This window comes from Macaca fascicularis, chromosome 18 (genome assembly GCF_037993035.2).
Source record: "Macaca fascicularis isolate 582-1 chromosome 18, T2T-MFA8v1.1".
NCBI lineage: Eukaryota > Metazoa > Chordata > Mammalia > Primates > Cercopithecidae > Macaca > Macaca fascicularis.
Window position 1 is genome coordinate 21,181,404 of NC_088392.1, and position 13,669 is coordinate 21,195,072.

At 42.6% G+C, this 13,669-nt stretch overlaps 1 long non-coding RNA gene across 1 annotated transcript in view; it reads left to right on the plus strand.

Annotated features, from left to right (window-relative positions):
* Positions 1-496: 496 nt before the first annotated feature.
* Positions 497-13,669, plus strand: part of LOC135968310 (uncharacterized) — a 101,669-nt gene continuing 88,496 nt past the window's right edge. Inside the window, exons 1-2 of the long non-coding RNA XR_010582974.2 lie at positions 497-559; positions 1,471-1,608. This is a non-coding gene — a long non-coding RNA (uncharacterized lncRNA). The remainder of the gene's footprint in view (positions 560-1,470; positions 1,609-13,669) is intronic.

The following is a 13,669-nucleotide window of genomic DNA, read 5'->3' on the forward strand; positions in this document are numbered from 1 at the left end:
GTCACAGAGTGGTAGTCCTCCAAGTCTCCGCTGGGTTAGCTAGATACAGAGTACCAATTGGTGTATTCACAAACTCTGAGCTAGACACCATGCTGATTGGTTTATTTACAATCCTTGAGCTAGACACAGTCAGAGTGCTAGTCCTCCAAGTCTCCACTAGGTTGGCTAGATACAGAATACCAATTGGTGTATTCACAAACCCTGAGCTAGAAACAGAGTGCTGATTGGTGTATTTACAAACCCTGAGCTAGACACAGAGTGCTGATTGGTGCACATACAATTCTCCCGCTGGATAGAAAAGTTCTCCAAGCCCCATCCAGTTCAGGAGCCCAGCTGGCTTCATCCAGTGGATCCTGCACCTGGGCTGCAGGCAGAGCTGCCCAGCAGTCCTGAGCCGCACCTGCACTCCTCAGCCCTTGGGCTGTCGATGGAACCAGGCGCCATGGAGCAGGGGGCGGCGCCTGTCAGAGAGGCTCAGGACACGCCGGAGCCCACCACAGGGGGAGGAGCTCAGACATGGCGGGCTGCAGGTCCCCAGGCCTGCCCCTCCGGGAAGCAGGTAAACCCGGCGAGAGTGCAGCGCCGGCGGGCCGGCACTGCTGGGGGACCCGGCGCAACCTCCGCAGCTGCTGGCCCGGGTGCTAAGCCCCTCACTGCCCTGGGCCGGCGGTGCCGGCCGGCCGCTCCGTGTGCGGGGCCCGCCAAGCCCGCGCCCGCGCCCGCGCCCGCGCCCGCCGGAACTCACACCGGCCCGCGAGCGCAGCCTGGATTCCCACCCGCGCGTCTCCTTCCACACCTACCCGCAAGCAGAGGGAGGAGGCTCCAGCCTCAGCCAGCTCAGAGAGGGGCTCCCACGGTGCCGTGGCGGGCTGAAGGGTTCCTCAAGCGCCGCTAGAGTGGAAGCCGAGGCCGGAGGACGAGGAGGCGCTGAGACTGAGGGCTGCTAGCACGTTGTCACCTCTCAGAAGGATCACTTGAGCACAGGAGATTGAGGCTGCAGTGAACTGTGACCTCAGCACTGCACTCCAGCCTGGGCAGCAGACTGAGACCCTGTCTCAAGACAAAAAAAAAAAAAAAAAGTAAAATTACTGGAGGAATCAATTTCTATCTTCTTTATGTCCTTTAGAATTTTCTTTAAATTTATTTTTAATTACATTATAGTTAATATAATTAATATAATACATTAAATAGGATTAATTATAAGCCTAATACAATAATTCCTAATTGTAAGGAAGCTATTCTGCATCAGCGAATAGCATTATTTGATTGATTATATTTTTAGAGGTAGACAAAGAACTGAATATAACTGTCAAATTATACACACTGCTGACGTGGAGGGGAAGGGAGAAATTTGGAGTTGAAACTGATGTGGTGATAGGTTAATCATGCTAGTAGATATGTTCACTCATTATCAAACATTTGTTGAGTGCCTACAACCGTGTGTGTGTGTGTGTGTGTATTTTTTTCCAGGGTCTCGCTATGTTGCCCAGCCTGGTCCCAAACTCCTGGGCTCAAATGATCTTCCTGCCTCAGCCTGGCAAGTAGCTGGAGCTACAAGCACACCACCACGACCTGATTCTCCTACTATATTTGACTGGAGCATCAAAGGTGAGTAAGCCAATGTTCTAGCTCTCAATGAATATATAATCTCGAGGGAGACTCAAACATACAAGCAAGCATGGGAGTGTCAGGTGTCCTCAGTAGTGGTATTAGCAAGGCTGATAGGCAGGAGGGAGGAGCTGATTCCAACCAAGAGGTGGAGGTTGGGGGAGAACAGGCAGGAAAAAAGATGGAGAAAAAGATTCAGGAAAATATATATAGAGAAAATACCTGAACTAGTTCCTGTTGCCACCTTGACCAGTGGGGACAAAGGTCATGGTGCATCATGTAAATATGATGCTAAACTGCCCGGGGCATCTGGGAAAATGCCAGTGGAGACTCAATGATGTGGTTTCTTAATCTTTCAATCAGTGCATAGAAGATCAAGTAGGATTGAGACAAGGGAGACCAAAACTCAGTAAAGAAAGATACAGGCCTCCGTGGCAGTGGTGGGGACACTCACTGGGGGATGAAGTACTAAGGATGCACACCTAGCCCAGCATGGCCCAAAACCTCAAAACTTACGGTTGCTGGAGTTGCCTCAAGCCGAGTGCCATGCATTTGCACGAAAGGCTTTTTGATTTCCAGTCCTGGAGCAATGATCTCACACTTCTCCCCAACCCATGGGTTCAGCTGCCTTTTGATCTACAATTGGGAACATCTGAGGCCTGTTTACTTTTAAGAGACGCCTTCTCTCATGCCAGTGGAGACAGCAGAACGATTTGTTGTCCCCTGGAGTATCTGCCTCACCCGGCACTCTGGCTTCTCTGCTTTGTATGGGGATCCGGGGACAGTTGTGTTCCTCTCCTCCTGAGTTGCAAAGTGTTCTTTGAAACTGTGGTGATTGTGGTTGGAGGGAATTAAGGCAGATCCCTCAGGATCATACTTGAAGTTGACTCATACATCACATTTGCAGGCGGCACTGAAATCTGACTGCCCCTGATAGCACTCTTCCTAGGGGAAATTGGGTTGTGGGTTTCTCATATAAAACTTTAAAACAGAATCTTTAAAATACAACCCATTTTTCTCCAGGGCCTAGTTTTATTCACACTCAGTGAAGACTGGGTGGAGAAAAGGAGAGCCGTACTTGGCAGTAATTTTGTTTGCACTATATGCTGAGTACCTAGCACCAAGCCTGCACAAAGTAGTCATTCAGTAAAAATCTGTGGCATGAACAAATCATAACCATTAGGGATTGGAGAGAAAAATTTCCCAACTGTAAATATTTCTGTCTAATCCTTTATATTTTGCTATATACATTCAAACTGTTGTTTCTAATACTAAAGTGATTTTAATGTTTTAAGTACAATGCTATATCATTAAACTTTAGAAAAAATACATACAAATTGAATGGCTAAATGAATTGAGCTTTCTAAGTTAAACATACCTACAAGGAACTTTTGGGTTTTGTTTATTTTGTTTTATTTATTTATTTTTGAGCCAGGGTCTCTCTCTGTCACCCAGGCTGGAGTGCAGTGGTGCAGTCTCTGCTCACTGTAGCCTTGATTTCCCAAGCTCAATCAGTCCTTCCACTTCAGCCTCCCAGGTAGTTAGGACTACAGGTGCAAGTCACCATGCTTGGCTGATTTTTGTTTTGTTTGTTTGTTAGTTTTTGCATTTTTTATGGAGCGGGGTTTCACCATGTTGCCCAGGCTTGTTTTTGTTTCTGTTTTAAATGAGAAGGTTACAGAGGAGGCAGCAACAGTCAATATGCAGCTCCACAAATTAACTGCACACCACGTCCTCAGGAAACAACAGAAAGGTTCACAAATCTCATCCTAATGGAAAGAACCAACAGACTCTTTGGGCTAAAAAATAAAGGGAATAAAATATGACAGGGTGAATCAGACACAGTGAACATGAATTGCAGGGTAAGTGTTGGCCTGGCAAGGATCACGTGGGTTGGGTTTCTAAGGCCACGGGCCTCAGGGCTGCTGGCTGTCTATGTTGCTGCTGCTGCTGCTGGTGCAGATGAGGCTTGGGAATGAAGGCTTTTCCTAAAACGTACTTTTTGGTCTGGGACCGACAGTCCTGGTGAACAAAAAGAGGTGAGGGAATCAGCTCTGTGCAGTACATGAATAACAGCATTCTCCTTTGGGAAACTCAGTGGAGCTAAAATGTGTTCGAGGCCTGTGCAGAAACTAGGACGGCGCCTTTAGCACTTGGTGAAGTGCCTGGTGATAATTCCAGAAATAATTGCACAAGGAAGGGGAGTGGAGGGGAGGCAGGGGACGGAAGGAGAAAAGAACGGAAAGTACATGATGCAAGAAGCGAAGCCCAAATGCTCAGTGCTGTCTCCCCATATCCCTAGGTGAGGCCACTAACAGTGGCAACCCACCTCGACTTTTCCTCCCCAGAAAAACTCGAAAGTTTCTTTAGTTCCTTCACTACCATCTAAATTTAGATTTTCTCAAGTCCCAGGATTTTCCCACCTTCTTCTCTACCATCAAAAGGCACTTGTTTTGTCCCTCATTAACTAAGGGGTCACTGATAGGTGACTTATCCATTTGATAACGAGATGAGGTGTTCATGGCTCATAATAGCGGAATGTGTCACCTCATCAGATACATTTACATTTTAATTGATATCTTGAATGCCGTAATCTGAAAGGACTGGCTAATGTGAGAACCTCAGGTACTACAGGAGCCCTGGTGGGAATACTGGGCTGGGTAATGGGCTTCCATTGCCATTTCATCAGCAGCTGCAATGGTGGCTGCCTTCCACTCAGGTGAGAAGCAGATCTCCAAGGCTTCAGGAGGAGATAGTTGTGTACTCTTTTGAAGACCCCCTAGAAGCAGAAATCACAGAAACCTGTGGTGGCTCATTTCTGGGTTTGATTTTCCAAGATAAAGAGATCCAACTGTTTAATTAAAAAGTCTTCTTTAAAATTTGAACTAATTTCTTCTGTTTATATCTCAATGAAGCTGGAGAGAAACTAAGCAATAACTCTTCATTAAGCATTCTTTTATACACTTGAAGGCCATAATTAAGTATTGCCCTCTCTAGGCACTATAACCTCAATTTCTCTAGACTTCTCTTAGAAAGAATCCCTTTTGCACTACCATAATTTTTCTGGATTTGCTTTAATTTTTCATAAAATTTCTAAAATGCAAGGGCTGTGTCTACTTTGTTGTTACTGCTGTTGTTTCATCTGGAAAGATAACAGCCTGGGCATCTCATCCCATGGTCAACACAGTTTCTGTTTCCTTGGGGGTACTATCAGACATGCCCCCCAAAATGTTAAACTTTTTTTTTTCGAGACAAGGCATTGTTTTATCACCCAGGCTGGAGTGCAGTGGTACAAATCTTGGCTCGCTGCAGCCTCAACCTCCTGGGCTCAAGCGATCTTCCTGCCTCAGTCTCCCAATAGCTGGAACTACAGGCACATGCCACCATGCCTGACTAATTAAACTTTTTATTTATTTATTTATTTTTGAGACGGAGTTTTGCTCTTGTCGCCCAGGCTGGAGTACAATGGCTTGATCTCAGCTCACTGCAACCTCTGCCTCCCAGGTTCAAGCGATTCTCCTGCCTGAGCCTCCTGAGTAGCTGGGATTACAGGCACCCACCACCACATCCAGCTGATTTTGTATTTTTCAGTAGAGCCAGGGTTTTTCCATGTTGGTCAGGCTGGTCTCGAACTCCCGACCTCAGGTGATCCGCCCGTCTTGGTCTCCCAAAGTGTTGGGATTACAGTTGTGAGCCACCCTGCCCTGCCATAATTAAACTTCTAAATAAAATAAAATTGAATTTCAGTCTCTTTTTTGAGCTTCCCTGAAACTTGCCAAGGTCCTCTAGTATAAAGATGCAAACTTGGAAGTAGATATCATGTTTATTTTTATATTCACAGCACTTAGCACAACATCTTGCCTGTAATAGGTGTTCATAAAAATGTTTGTTGACTAATGGGTGGTGAAGAATGGCAATTTCGACCCAAACCATCTTTGTTACTTGTTATATTTCCCATGACTTCCAACGTTCATATTAATAAACAGACAAAATGTGTGCTCCAAACTAGTGCAATTTATTCCCACTATTTACTCAGAGCTTAATCTCTTGCCACATTTTTAAGTTGGCATTTTAAGCACAAGGATTACATGTTAAGGAATATTTTCTTGCATGAAAGCCAGTGCTGTTGGGGAGGTCAGTTCTGAGGAAATTTGAGACGGTGACCATATTTGAGCAAAGGTTTTTAAAAATCACATTATCAAAGCGTGACTGTCACCCCCTGAGATGAGAAGCAGCTACCTAAGTCTTCTTAAATGGATAGCTGAATATTCTTTTGAAAGTTTTCTAGAGATACAGAAATGACAGAAACTGCTTTGGGGATGAAAAAAATTAACACAAATATTAACAGAAATGCTGTAAAAACGAGGGCTATAAGGATCACAATTTTAGATTTGTAACCTCCTTACTGAGGTCCTTATCCCCTTTGTGGGTAGGAGTGGTCGAATGGTCAAATGCATATACTTACCTACAGACTCCACTTCTGAGGATGGCAATTTGCAGGTTTCCTGCCATCTCCCAGTGTTTTTTTGAGAAGGAGTTTCACTCTTGGTTGCTCAGGCTGGAGTTTAATGGCATGATCTCGGCTCACTGCAACCTCCACCTCCCAGGTTAAGGCAATTCTCCTGCCTCAGCCTCCCGAGTAGCTGGGATTATAGGCACCTGCCACCACACCTGGCTAATTTGTCTATTTTTAGTAGAGATGGTGTTTCGCCATGTTGACCAGGCTGGTTTTGAACTCCTGACCTCAGATGATCTGCCCGCCTTGGCTTCCCAAAGAGCTGGGATTACAGGTGTGAGCCACCGCGCCTAGCCAGGAAATTTCATATTAATTCCATGATTTTTATCTAATCTATAATTCATGTTCAAATATTATCCACTGTCCGCATAATGCCCACCAGAGCATTGTTTTTCCTTCCCTCCAGAATCCAGTTGAGAGCCACAGTTTGCATCTAGTTGTCATTTAATCTTCTCTACTCTCAAATGGTTTCCCAACCTCTCTTTGTCTTTTATGACATTGATAATTTACAAATATGTAGGACACTTATTTTATAGAAAGTTCCTAAGTTTGGGTTTGTCTGGTGTTTCGTCGTGATTACATCTAGGTAGATTTTGAGGGCTTTTCCGCGAAAAGTCAGAAATCACAGATTCTTCCAAAGTTTTCGCGTTTCGTTCAGAATGAAATGTGCACACTTTACCAAGCCCTGCAAGTCCCTGCGAGGCCTGTCTTTGTAGCCTCCTCCTGACCGGGTTCTGGCTCGCTCAGCCTCTGGGTCTTTGCACCTGCTGTTCCTCTTCCTGGCATGCCCTTCCTTCAGGGTCTTTGCCTGTCTCTCTCCCTTCCTCATTCAGGTACATTTTCACCACACACTGCATGATCAGCTCAGATTCCCATCCCCAGCATTCTTCCAATGTTCAGAGCCCTCCCTTCCTGCCAGACTTCTGACATCCTGCCTCTTCCTGTCCCTCCCCTCAGAGTGGACGTGTGCATAACACAGACTAATACTTTGCTCTTTGGAACTAGCCTGGTGTCCCTTCAGTGCCATGTCATGGATGGAGTTTGTATGTAAAGCACTATTAATTTACAAGACAGTGACATCTAGTGGAGCAGCTGGGACCAGCTTTGAGCTAAAGGCTCTCAATACCCCTAACGATCCAAAGACAAAATAAAAAAACAAGAACAAAAGGCACCACCTTGATTTCTCGGTAGAGTCTGAGGTGAGATCTGGAGAATCTAGTGAGGTTCCTGTGGAGATGTGACGTGGCCATTGATGGGTTAAAGATATCTGAAGATTCAGGTTTCTGTTATGTGTGTATGAGGGTGAGGGGAATAGAGGGCAGGCCTAATAGGAGAAAAATAAGACACACTGGTGTGTGAGACTGTTAAGGCTAGTATAAATTCATTTTTCGAGAGATCAATTTCTCATTCAAAAGGTTATGAACATGAAATTAGTGTATGCTCTCTCCAAGTGATAGTGATGATTCAAAATTGAAAAATTCATTCATTAAGTGTACTCAGCTGGGGAAAAGTTAGTAAATTTTCCTGTTTATTTATTCTTTACAATATAAACACAGGCTGGGCATAGTGCCTCATGCCCATAGTCCCAGCTACTCAAGAGGCTGAGATGGGAGGATCGCTTGAGCCTAGGAAGTTGAGGCTGCAGTGAGCCACGATCACACCACTGTGCTCTAGCCTGGGTGACAGAGTGAGAGCCTTTCTTTACATAAAAAAATGAAATATAAATATAAATACAGTTGACCCTTGAACAAGGTGGGGTGTTAGGGATGCCAACCCCCCATGCAGTCAAAAATTCAGGTATAGATTTTGGTTTACCAAAAACTTTTCTAGTAATAGCCTACTTTTGACTGGAAGCCTTACTGATAATATAATGGCCAATTAACATGTATTTTAAATGTGTATTATATACTAGATTATTACGATAAAGTAAGCTAGAGAAAAAAATGTTAAGAAAATTGAGGAGCAAGAAGAGGAGGCATTAGTCTCAGGGGTGGTAGAGGTGGGAGAAAAATCTGTGTGTAAGTGGATCCTTGCAGTTCAAACCTGTTATTATTCAACGGTAAACCAAATGCTTGAATAGTGAGACATTACCTAAAAAGCGAGCTTTAATTTTTTTTTTTTTTTTTTTGAGATGGAGTCTTACCCTGTCACCTAGGCTGGAGCACAGTGGCATGATCTTGGCTCACTGCAACCTTCACCTCCCCAGTTCAAGCAACTCTCCTGCCTCAGCCTCCCAGGTAGCTGGGATTACAGGCGACCACCACAACACCTGGCTAATTTTTGTATTTTTAGTAGAGATGGGGTTTCACCATATGGGCCAGGCTAGTTTTGAACTCCTGACCTCAAGTGATCCACCTGCCTTGGCCTCCCAAAGTATTGGGATTACAGGCGTGAGCCACTGCACCCAGCCAAAAAAGCAAGCTTTAAAATGCAATATAAAGAAATATTTTAATATCAATTACGAGTTCAATTAATTTGCATTTCAATGAGTAATGTGCAAGAGTGCACTTTTCTCATATACCAACAAACTATATTATCAGTCTTTTTTTTTTTTTTTTTTTTTTTTGAGGCAGAGTTTCACTCTTGTCGCCCAGGCTGGAGTGCAATGGTGCGATCTCAGCTCACTGCAACCTTCGCCTCCTGGGTTCAAGTGATTCTTCTGCCTCAGTCTCCTGAGTAGCTGGGATTACAAGTGTGCGTTACCATGCCTGACTAATTTTATATTTGTAGTAGAGAAGGGGTTCCACCATGTTGGCCAGGCTAGTCTTAAACTCCTGACCGACCTCAAGAGATCCACCCTTCTAGGCATCCCAAAGTGCTGGGACTACAGGTGTGAGCCACGGCGCCCCGCTGGTCTTTTTGTTACTGATAATTTGATGGATAAAACAAGGCAAAACATAACTTATTTTACTTGTATTTTGCATTTCTCCTATTATGGGTGATATTGAGTAACTTTTCATCTGATTTCTTCTCTGTGAATTGTCTCCTTATACTTTACCCAATTTTCTATGATGTTGTTGTTTTTCTAATTGGTTGGCAGGAGCTCTTTGTATATTAAGTTAGTTTACATTTTGTCTGAGATATGAGTTACAAATATTGTTTTTCCGTGTATCATTTGTCTTTCAACTTTGCTGCTTATGATGGTTTTTGCCATGCAAAATGTTCTTTTAATGTTCTTTTTTTTTTTGAGATGGAGTCTCACTCTGTTGCCAGGCTGGAGTGCAGTGGTGAGATCTCGGCTCACTGCAACCTCCGCCTCCCGGTTCAAGCAATTCTCTTGCCTTAGCCTCCCGAGTAGCTGGGACTACAGGCTCTAACCACCACACCCAGATAATTTTTTTTTTTGTATTTTTCATAGAGACAGGGTTTCACCATGTTGGCCAGGATGGTCTCGATCTCTTGACTTCGTGAGCCACACACCTCAGCCTCCCAAAGTGCTGGAATTACAGGCGTGAGCCATAGCACCTGGCCACAAAATGTTCTTATAGTTTAGGTTTTCATGTTATGCTTAGAAAGGACTTTCCTTTTCTGAGGTTATAAAACAAAACTATTGCGTGGTTTATTGGAGTACTTTCTTGGATAAGCTTTTCAACTTAAATATTTGATCAGTCTGGAATTTGTAGTGTTGTCACTTTATTTTTTCATGTGCTGAATTGTTCTGACATCATTCATTCAATAATGTACCTTTTCCCCATTTAAAATGCCGCTTTTACTATACTGTAAATTATTTTGTCTTTTGGGTGGCAGTATAGGTTTGTTTTCCATCCTGTTGATTTACAGATTTGATTTACAGAGATGAGAAGATTTTTTTTGTAAGGTAGACTTTTAATAACTGCTTTTATTACCAGGTTAAGTCATGCAGTTACAAAGTAGTAGAAATTTCTGAAAGGGCATTATAGGTTTTTTTAAAGCTAATTTTTGCATGTATGATTATCTAGCATTTGACTGGAACACTGTTCAAAAGGACCTGGCCAAATAATTCCCAAACAAAACACTCAACCCAAGGTTGTTTTCAACCCATTGTTTGTGAAGCTGAGTGCAGAATGTAAAGACTCTAAAAGAAGAGGACACAAAATCAGGCTGAGTAGAGGCCATTAGCAATGCTCAGGGCCAGCCAATCTCCAAACAGGGAACCCAAGGGTTTTTTTTTTTTTTTCTTCTGGAACATTCTACTTGAATTATTGTTCAATTAGTCAACCATAGACCTTCAAAAGAGAACAATTTGTTAACATTATAAGGAGGTTACTGCATTCTTTGGACTGTCTGTCATAATTATAGTCAGCAAACTCCGACAATCTTCACAGAAATAGCCTCCATCATTTTTGTAGGTATGAAGATAATTTAATTCTCCATAGGGCTTGTTATTTTTGCTGGATAACAATACATGGCTAATAAGCTCTAAATGATACTCTTTTATTATATAAAAATACTAGCTTTTAAAATTTATTATGTTTATAGGCATTCACTGCTTGAATCAAGGTTAGGCTTGTTAAGAGATTAAAAGCAATTTTATTACAGCAGCATTACTTATTTTTTTCCAAAAGAATAAAATTAATAAGCAGAAACAGCTTTTATTTTTGTTTGCATCCTATAAAATTGAGTTATTTTGCTTCAGTAACTCATGTGAGGACCATGCCACCTTCTGAAAATGCTACACACCTACTTCTAAATATGTTAAAAGTTACAGCATGTCCCAGTCTTGTCCAGAGCAAAAGACTTAAGCATCTGATTGCTCTTGACTGTGCCTTGCCTGGCAACAGTTGCTGACTGTGTTGGGAAGAGCCACAGAGCAAGGCTGCACAGCCAGATGAAAGAGACTTTTTATGTAGAGGCAAAACACCTACTTGTTTCTCTCTCCGGTGTCGGTGATTTCTACTTTCACACTCATCAGCTTGTACATGATCCGCTAGCCTTAATTTCTTTCTCCTTAGGGGGCTGATTTGGATCGATTTGTTAAGAATGGTGTCCATTATCTAATGAGTCAAGAGAGAAGGGGATTTCTGTGGCAACGTGTCAACCAGTGGTAGGTCTGCAGAAGTTACAGGTGAAGAGGGTAGCAAGGAAGTCACCCACGAGCCATCTACGTGAAGGTCACACTGGCTTCATTGTACACTTTGAAGACTTTCTTAATGGCGTTGACATAGACGGTGGTCCTCGTGTCCAATCCCAGGTTAAACTTCATGGCTATGCACGTAATTTTTCTGGCAGAACTCTCCATTGTGTACACCAGGTCAGCGTGCATGGTGTCTTTCTCTGATGCACCTGATATCCTGTCTTGGAACTCTGCTGTGGGTATAATGAGAATAGTTCCACTGTGCTTTCCAAACGTTCTTGCTAAATTCTCTTGAACAGACATGAGCAAGTGGTAATTAGAATCCCCTTTCATATTTGAAGGTCAAATAGCCATATCTGACATGATTTAGATTCTTCAGCCACTCAAAGTAGGACACTGTCCCTCCTTTGGCATTCAGGTAGAGATCTGGAATAACCATAATGCTCCTGACTTCAATTCCTCCCTGTCACACACACATTCCTAGTTCTTCCATCTTAAAAAGTCCCTCTCTGGACCTCACTTTGCCTCCTGCCTCTGCCAACTTCTCTCATTTTTCTTTCATTAAGAAACCCTCTTGAAACAGTTGTTCATATGCACTGTTTTCACTTTCCCTCCTTCCATTCTCTCCTGAACCCACACACACTGGGCTTTGCACCCAGTACGCCACCAAAACCGTCCTAGCAAAGGATACCAATGACTCAAGGTGTGATTTGCCCAGGACTGTCCTGGTTTGCACCTGTTGTCCTGGCATAGTTATGGTGTCTCCTTTTCCTCTCAAAGGGGATGTATATATCTCATACATACATGTATATCTCATATATATGTGTGTGTGTGTGTATATATATATAATCTCAGATATCTGTATGGAGTAGGAATAGTCTTTTACATAAGAGGCTATTTATTCATATCCACAGTAAAGTTATCTACATCTCCATTGATGTAATACTTTTACCTAATCTACAATCCATATTACAGTTTCGTCAATTTTGACCTAATAATTTCCTATAGAACATCATTGTGTGCCACACATCCTTGTCCCCCATCATAGACTCCAGTCTAGGGTCAGGTATTGGATTTATTTGCAATGTCTCCTTAGCTTCCTTTAACCTAGAACATTTCTTTGTCTTTTACAACATTGACATTTTAAATTTTATTTTAGGGGATACATGTGCAGGTTTGTTACCTGCATATATTGCATAATAGTGAGGTTTGTGTTTCCAGTGAACCCATCAACCAAATAATGAACATTGTACCCAGTAGGCAGTTTTTCATCCCTTACGCCCCTAGTGATCTCCCCTATTTTGAAGTCCCAAGTGTCTATTATTTTCATCTTAATGTCCGTGTGTACCCATTGTTTAGCTCCCATGCAGTATTTGATTTTCTGTTTCTGAGTTATTTCACTTAGGATAATGGCCTCCAGCTCCATCCATGTTGCTGCAAAGATATGGTTTCATTCTTTTGTATGGTTGTATAGTATATTCCATGATGTCTATATACCAGATTTTCTTTATTCAATCAACTGTACAATATGAATATTTTTGACAAATAGTCTTCCCTGACTTTTTTTTTTAGGGTTTCTTTTTATTATTATTATTATTATACTTTAAGTTCTAGGGTACATGTGCATAACATGCACGTTTATTACATAGGTACACATGTGCCATCTTGGTTTGCTGCACCCATACACTCGTCATTTACGTTAGGTATTTCTCCTAATGCTATCCCTCCCCCAGACCCCCCACCCCCCGACAGGCCCTGGTGTGTGATGTTTCCTGCCCTGTGTCCAAGTGTCCTCATTGTTCAATTCACACCTATGAGTGAGAACATGCGGTGTTTGGTTTTCTGTCCTTGTGATAGTTTGCTGAGAATGATGGTTTCCAACTTCATCCATGTCCCTGCAAAGGACATGAACTCATCTTTTTTATGGCTGCATAGTAATCCATGGTGTATATGTGCCATATTTTCTTAATCCAGTCTATCATTGATGGACATTTGGGTTGGTTCCAAGTCTTTGCTATTGTGAATAGTGCTGCAGTAAACATACATGTGCATGTGTCTTTATAGTAGCAGGATTTATAATCTTTTGGATATATACCCAGTAATGGGATCTCTGGGTCAAATGGTATTTCTAGTTCTAGATCCTTGAGGAATCACCACACTGTCTTCCACAGTGGTTGAACTAATTTACTTTCCCACCAACAGTGTAAATGCATTCCTATTTCTCCACATCCTCTCCAGCATCTGTTGTTTCCTGACTTTTTAATGATTGCTATTCTAACTGCCGTGAGATGGTACCTCATTGTGGTTTTGATTTGCATTTCTCTGATGACCAGTGATGATGAGCATTTTTTCGTATGTCTGTTGGCTGCATAAATGTCTTCTTTTGAGAAGTGTCTGTTCATATCCTTTTTCCACTTTTTGATGGGGTTGTTTTTTTCTTGTAAATTTGTTTAAGTTCTTTGTAGATTCTGGATATTAGCCCTTTGTCAGAT